This window comes from Vigna umbellata, chromosome 2 (genome assembly GCF_029865625.1).
Source record: "Vigna umbellata cultivar VRB3 chromosome 2, Vumbellata_1.0, whole genome shotgun sequence".
Taxonomy (NCBI): domain Eukaryota; kingdom Viridiplantae; phylum Streptophyta; class Magnoliopsida; order Fabales; family Fabaceae; genus Vigna; species Vigna umbellata.
This window is the reverse complement of record NC_142166.1, coordinates 18,435,775-18,443,326: the sequence shown is the minus strand read 5'-3', so window position 1 is coordinate 18,443,326 and position 7,552 is coordinate 18,435,775.

The window sequence follows — 7,552 nt, the reverse complement described above, 5'->3', positions numbered from 1 at the left end:
TTAGGGTTTTTCTTCTTTGCTCAATGCTTGCATTGTTTAACTCATTCTAATGCATGATTATTGGTTTTGTTGATACGGACACGTACGGGGAAATCTAGATCCGGGGAATTTCTCCCAATATTTTACTGACAACATTATATTGGTTGCCTTAAGCTCCTGCACTCATGAACTAATCATTAGGAATGCTAGGAATTGTATGAACTATTTGATTAGGGAGAAGCCATCTAGAATGGTACATTAGAGAGTGGCATTAACAATGATGATTTGAAAGAGGAATTCCTAAAATATATGAGAGTGGATGAGATGAAATTGACCCCCAACAACATATTCATTCATATATTCCATTGAAAGTGTTTATCTTTTATCTTTGCCATTGATCAATTCATGCATACATGTTTATTTTCTGTCTTGCATTTAAAACCCAAATATTTCGTTTGTAAGTCTTAGTTAATCAAGAAACCACATAACTAAACTAGGCCGTGAGTCCTTTGGGAAGAACGATACTTGGTCTTACCAAGTTTTATTACTTGAACGATTCGGTCATACTTGCCGATTGTGAAACAAGTTTGTGACATCATATTTTGGTGCTTACAAATTTGTCCATCAGCTTCCACTGGAAAAGCACATTGACCATTGATATGATCACCTCCACATAATTCGCACAACTGGGTTTGTACCTGTGCAGCAGTTTTCAACTCTTTAGGTAATTGTGCAAGAGTTTTAGTCAGAGTCTCCAGCTGTTGAGTTAGAATTTTATTTTGAGCTAGCAAGGCATCATGTGTTTGTAATTGAAGAACCCCTTTTTGTTGCATAGGAGCTCCTCTCTCACTGTGCAGCTCATTATCACTAGTAGCCATGTTTTCTATAATTTCTGTGGCTTCCTCTGGAATTTTCCATTTAATATTGCCTCCTGCTGAGGCGTCCAGCATCATCTTGGTTTGTGAACCAAGCCCTCCAAGGAAAGTTAAGACTACTTCCTGTTCTTCAAAACCATGCGTGGGTGTTTTACTTAGCAGACTTTTGTATCTATCCCATGCATGCCCCAGTGATTCTTCCATGCCCTGCTTAAATGAAGATATCTCTTGCTTGCCTTTTGTCACCTTTGATTGTGGAAAGTACTTGTTCAAAAACTTTGTTACCACTGCTTCCCACTCTGTGAAACTTCCTTCTGGAAAAGAATTCAACCAAAGCTTAGCATTGCCTCCCAATGAGAAAGGAAACAAACTAAGTTTGATTGCTTCATCTGGCACCCCATTGATTTTGACTATATTGCAAATTTCATTGAATGTAGTAAGGTGCTCATATGGGCTTTCATGAGATAACCCATTAAACTGATTGCTCTTTACCAGTTGGATCAGTGCTGGTTTGACCTCCATATTGGCTGCATTGACTCTAGGTCTAGCTATGCTGTTAAAGTGTTGAGGTCCAGCTATATTGGTGTAATCAGCAAGAGTTCTTCTGATATTATTATTCTCCATATTTTCTGTGCTATGAACAGAACCTTGTGGTGATGGTTGTAACAGAGTTTCCGGAGGAGGGAAAAGTTCTCTAGATGTTCTGATTCTTCTCCTCCGTCTACTGTCTTGTAATCCTTCAAGCAGAGGTTCTGTTGTTTTCCTGCTCCTAGTTCGAATTGCCTCTTGCATACACAAGAACACAAAACCCTAGAAAAGATTTGGTTAGCACAAAAAGATATAAGAGAAGATATAAGATTCAGAAAATAAAAACAGAAAACAGAAAAATAAAATAAAATAAAATCAAATAAAATACAAACTGAAAAACAGAAAACAGAAAAATAAAATAAAATAAAAAAAATTCGAAATTTAAATTAAAAATAAAAAAATAAGTCAAAGATAATCAATAATCACACAAATTAACCAGTTAAACCAGAGTCCCCGGCAACGGCGCGGACAAATTTATGAACACCAAATTATGATGTCACAAACTTGTTTTTCAATCGTTCAAGTAATAAACTTGGTAAGACCAAGTATCGTTCTTCCCAAAGGACTCACGACCTAGTTTAGTTGTGTGGGTTACTGATTAGTTAAGACTTAAAGACAAAATATTTGGATTTTTATATATGCAAAAGACGAAAATTAAATATGTATGCATGAAGTTTTTGATCAATGGCAAAAAGCAAAAGATAAACACTTTCAATGAAATAGATGTATGAATATGTTGTTGGGGGTCAATTTCATCTTATCCACTCTCATATATTTTAGGAATCCAACATTCAAATCATCATTGTTAATGCCACTCTCTAAAGTACCTTTCAAGAAGGCTTCTCCCTAATCACGAGTTCATACAATTCCTAGCATTCCTAATGATCAGTTCATAAGTGCAGGAGCTTAACGACAACCAATATCATATTGGGAGAAATTCCCCGGATCTAGACTTCCCCGTACGTGCCCGTATCGAGAAAACCAATAATCATGCATCGAATGAGTTAAACAATGCAAGCATTAAGCAAAGAGGAAAAACCCTAACTAATGATGAAAGAAAGCATAAGTCTTAATTAAAAGATGTAAAAACAGATTCCATATATGAGAGCTTCACAAGATTACATTGATTCCCCAACAAACATACAGAGTTTAGTTCACCATATTCATGGTGAACTAAGATGAATTACAATGAAAGAATGAAAGAATAAACCCTAAAAAGGTGAAGAGGAAGCCTCAACATCCAAGATCCTCCTTCAAAGGGGTGGAAGAGAGAGTGTTTGCTTCGTTCCAGCCAAAGATACCTAACCCTAGGAAACCCTAAAGCTTAAATACCATTCGTAAATTACAAAAAATTAGGTCCAAGCCCATTAAAGTGCCGCTCAACGGTAAACTACCGCTCAGCGGTAAGTGCGTGTCTTGTTTTCTCCCCTCAGCGGCCATTTTGCCCCTCAGCGGATCTCCCGTGAGCTCCTGAGTGCCGCTCAGCGGTAAACTGCCGCTGAGCGGTGACTTCGGCTTCTCCTTTTGCACTTTTTGATGTCTTTTCTGATTTCATCTCTCTCCTTCTTCACTTCTTTCACCAAATTCACCTTAAAACCTGCACAAAAACACTGAAATCAAGCATAAACCTGTCCAACTCTCTTATTTCTAAAAATATGAAGAAAAGCATGATTTCAAGCTAGTTTCTAAGTGTAAAGGTTGCTTTTAGTGTCAATTTTAATCATAAAAATAACAGTTTTTCAACTGTTATCATTAACCCTCGGCAAGTGTGACCAAATCGTATCAAGTAATAAACTCGGTAAGACCAAGTGTCGTTCTCCCAAAGGACTCACGGCCTAGTTAGTTATATGATTTGTTGATTATTTAAGACTTGTGAATAAATTCTTGAGGTTTCAAATGCAAAGGACAATAAGTAAACATGTATGCATGAGTTTTGATCAATGGGAAAGATGAACACAAACACTTGAACGAATTAAATGGATGAGTATGTTGTTGGGATAATCAATTTCATCTTATCCACTCTCATATACTTTAGGAATTCATCATTCTTTTCATCAATGTTAATGACACTCTCTAAATCACTTTGCAAGAAGGCTTATCCTTAATTACGAGTTCATACAATTCCTAGCATCCCTAATAATTAATTCTGAAGCACAGAAGCTTAAAGGCAACCAACCCTCATATTCCTATGTCTAGGCAATATGCTATTGGGAGAATTTCCCCGGATCTAGATTTCCCCGTACGTTCCCATATCGACAAAATCAATAATCATGACATCGAATGAGTTAAACAATGCATGCTTTGAGCAAAGAGGAAAAACCCTAACTAATGATGAAAGAAAGCATGTATCTTAAAGTAAGATGTTTAAACACAAATTCCATATATGAGAGTTTCACAAGATTACATTGATTCCCCAACAACAATACAAGGTTTAGTTCACCATATTCATGGTGAAACTAGATGAACAATAATGAAAGAATGGAAGAGATAGAAAAACCCTAAAATGAGAAGAGGAGAGTTGTCACCATCTCCCAATCTACCCCTAAGGGGTGAAAAGTGTGTTTCTGCTTCCTCCCAGCCAAAGATACAAACCCTAGGACGTCCTAAAGCTTATATACTATTCTAAAAATACAGAAAATTAGGCCCAAGCCATAAAAGTAACAAAAAACCGGTCCAAGCATCCATTTTGCCCCCAACTGCTGTTTTTTCCTCTCAGCGGTGATTTTGGCACCTGAAAAGTGGCGCTGAGCGGTATTTTCCCGCTCAGCGGAACTTTTTCTGTATTTTGGTTCACTTCTCAGCATTCTGGTTGACTGGTTGACTTTTTTGGTTGACTGGTTGACTTTTCTAGTTAATTAGTTGACTTTTCTGGTTTCTGGTTGACTTTTCAGCATTCCAATCATTCGGTACTTCAATTCTTCTTTCAAATCATTCAATTAGCCTACAAAATCAAGGGAATCTTGCACAAAACCACTAAATTCACTTTCAACTCTCTTATTCACAAAACTAACGTAAAAATATGAGTTCAAGCTAGTTTCTAAGTCTTAAAGGTTGCCTTTGGTATCAATTTTAAGCATAAATGTATATACGAATTCTACTTCTTCATTAATGTCATTGTCACTATCTAAAATACTTAAAACCTGATTCCTCGGCGAAGAAAGCCTATCCTGAATTATAGATCATAACATCTTTCGTCATCCCTAACAATTAATTCTTACGAACAAAAGCTTAACACAACTAGAACTCATACCCCCATTCTTGAGCAATACTGCATCTGGGAATAATTCTCCAGAACCTGAATTGTAAGATACCTTCCGGTACTCATGAAAATCATACATCATGCTAATGAATTAGTTAAACAAAGCAAGCAATGAGCGAAGAAGAATTACCCTAACAATTAATGAAAGAAGCATATATAATCAAGAATCAATTCAATGCATGAGAGTTTACAAAGGTTTACATCCTTCCCCAACAACAAATAGAGTTTAGTTCACCATTGACATGGTGAAACTAGATGAATAATGAAAAAAAAGGAAAGATAAAACCCTAGAAGTTGAAGATAGGAGCTTCCGCATCCAAATCTGTCTTCGAGGGATCAAAGAGTGTGTTTCTGTGTCTATTCCGTCTAAAGATACAATCCCTAGGACGTCCAAGTCCTTAAATAGAACATAAAAATAACATAAAATAGGTTCGTGCCCATGAAACTGGCGCTCAACGCCCCACTTAGGGCGCCCAGGCGGCGTGCCGACTCATATGATGCTCTAGGTCAGCTCAGAAGCCAAGCAGGCCTGGTGTGACTCGAGGAAGTGGCACTCAACGCCCCAAAAAGGGCGCCCAGGCGCGAGACAGGGACTTCCTGCACCGAGGGCTCCAGAAAAAGGGCAGCCAAGCGTGAGACAGTGTAATCCAGCGCTGAGGGCCCCTAAAATGGCGCTCAACGTTGCTGCGTTCCTCCTTTGTGATGCTTTTCCAGCTCTTCCTGAGTTCCAACTCCTTACTACTTCAACTCTTCTTCCAAATCATCTCAATTCATGTTGAAAACAAGGAAATCTAGCATAATATCGTTAAATTCACCTTCAACTCTCTTATTCACACAAAACTATTATTTCAAGCTAGTTTCTAAGTCAAAAAGAGTGCTTTTAGTATCAAAATTCAGTATCAAATAACGGTAAATTCAACCGTTATCACAACCCAAACTTAGAATTTTGCTTGTCCTCAAGCAAACAAAATGTAACTTAGCTTTCAAACAATCAATACAATGGTTTCAACACATTTCAAAATCTTTTCTTTCAAGACAAGTAATCGCTCTTATTAGCTTATTATAAAGAATATCAGTCAAGATGCGTAAATGCCTTGATTCAATTAAGCTCATTGTGGTGCTCACATAATCACAGAATATTCAACAGATGTTATCCTCATTAATGATCAATAAAGCAAAGATGTAATCATGCAGACATGGAACTACTCCTCACCAAAGAAAAAGTGTTTATCTCAAACACACAGGTGTATATAGAGGTGACTCATTCACTCTACTATCACAATGTCACTTAAATCAACTTTTCCTTTCATTTAACAACAATCAAACATACTCACAAGCAAGTATCATCACAAGGTCTTTTCTATGGCTTGTAATGTGGTTGGGCTAAGAAGAAAAATGGTTTTTCCAGATCACAAAATCCTTGAGTTAAGAGGGTCATTCATAATTTCATCATTTAAACACAATCTCTCTTTTTCAACCCAACTTTCCCTGCATTGAGCTTTTCTTTTCTTTCTTTTCTTTTCTTTTTCTTTTGCTTTTCATTTGCTCAACACTTAGCTCAATGCTTATTGTTTTTATTTTCCCTTTTCAGATTTCCCAACAACCCAAAACTTGAACCTATATCAATACCACACAAATATTCTCAACTTAACTCAAGGTAAAGATTTTCACAAAGGGTTTTCATATCATGTTTAAGGCTAAAGGTTCAAAGGATATAACACATTGTGCTCTCTTTTATTGGGCTCAAATCATGCATTGGCTAAAAAGGGATAACAACAGATGGCCTTGATCATATGACACATGCAAGCAAGTGATTCAATCATAGAAACCTGGGCAAAATCATTCATGTTTTCAAAGTAATAGCAATCATTCACAAAAACTCTAGATTTCAATCCTCACAAAGGCTAATTCAAGTTCCAACATTTAGATAAACATCCTGCTCAATATCACAATCACAAGTTTACCTCATGCATCTGTTTCACAATATTATGAGCAACCACCTGTATATCAGCATCATACATCATCTCAACATCAATCAATATAATCAGCATCATAAAGCAACACTCATCACAAACATCATATCATCATCATCAAACCATTGCATCACAAATTAAGTTTTAAGCCAAGTACATAAAATCCTATATTAATAACAGAAGCAAATATTGCATAAACGAAAAGAAATAAGGTTAGAAAGTTGGGTTGCCTCCCAGTAAGCGCTTGTTTAACGTCACGAGCCTGACCCAATAACTCTTCCAGCACCCATCAGTAAGTGCAAACCTTCTCATCAACACCCATCAGTAAGTGTCTGGTAGCATAGTATCCTTTAGTAGATAATCAATCACCTAGCATCCATCAGTAGATGTTGTGTCATAGTAGGCTCATAACCAAAACAAAACAAAATAACAAAAGTTTTAAATTACATCACACAAAAGAAAAAATTAAAGTTTTCAAATCATTGGGCTGCCTCTCAACAAGCGCTCTTTTATTGTCACTAGCTTGACACATTAAAACTCATGTCACTTCTTTCATGTTGGTGTTCTTCTCTTTTTCCTCATACCAACTTATCAACATCTTCTTGTTCACCTTCTTGACTCTCCTTGAATACGGAGTTTCAATCTCTATGACTCCATTCTCTTTAAGCTCTTTAACAACCCACAACTTGTTTTTGAATCTCACTGGTGTGCCAAGTTTGAGTTGTTCATCCACCGAGTCATGATGAACCATCTTTCCTTCGCCATCTTTTTCTTCTCCTTCCTTAACCTGTGATAAGAAACAATTTTTACCTATGATGACCGGCTTAGCAACTTTAGGGCTAGTCACTGGTGCATCTTCATATGCAACTTTATGACTG